General features: G+C 81.1%; 1 protein-coding gene across 1 annotated transcript in view; it reads right to left on the bottom strand.

Moving 5' to 3' along the window:
- Positions 1-227, bottom strand: part of CSE1L (chromosome segregation 1 like) — a 20,193-nt gene that overhangs the window by 19,773 nt on the left and 193 nt on the right. The gene's annotated exons all lie outside the window — the stretch shown is intronic.

Genomic DNA, 227 nt, shown 5'->3' with positions numbered 1-227 from the left:
CACCGGGCCGGCGCCGGGCGCGATCCCGAGCGGCCCCGAGCCCTCAGACTAACTCGGCCCCCTCCCCCGCGGCAGCCCGGACTGGCAGCTGCCGCAGCCAATCGGGGGCGCGGGCTGTGCAGGCCCAGCGGCCTCGGACCAATCGCAGGCCGCGGGAGGCGGGCGGAAGGGCCCAGCATGGTGCGCTGCGCCCGTGGCCGCGCCGCGGGCCCAGCGCCGAGCGCGGC

This window comes from Passer montanus, unplaced genomic scaffold (assembly GCF_014805655.1).
Source record: "Passer montanus isolate IOZ18808 unplaced genomic scaffold, ASM1480565v1 scaffold41, whole genome shotgun sequence".
NCBI lineage: Eukaryota > Metazoa > Chordata > Aves > Passeriformes > Passeridae > Passer > Passer montanus.
The sequence above is the reverse complement of the archived record's forward strand: the minus strand, read 5'-3'. Positions and strand labels throughout refer to the sequence as shown.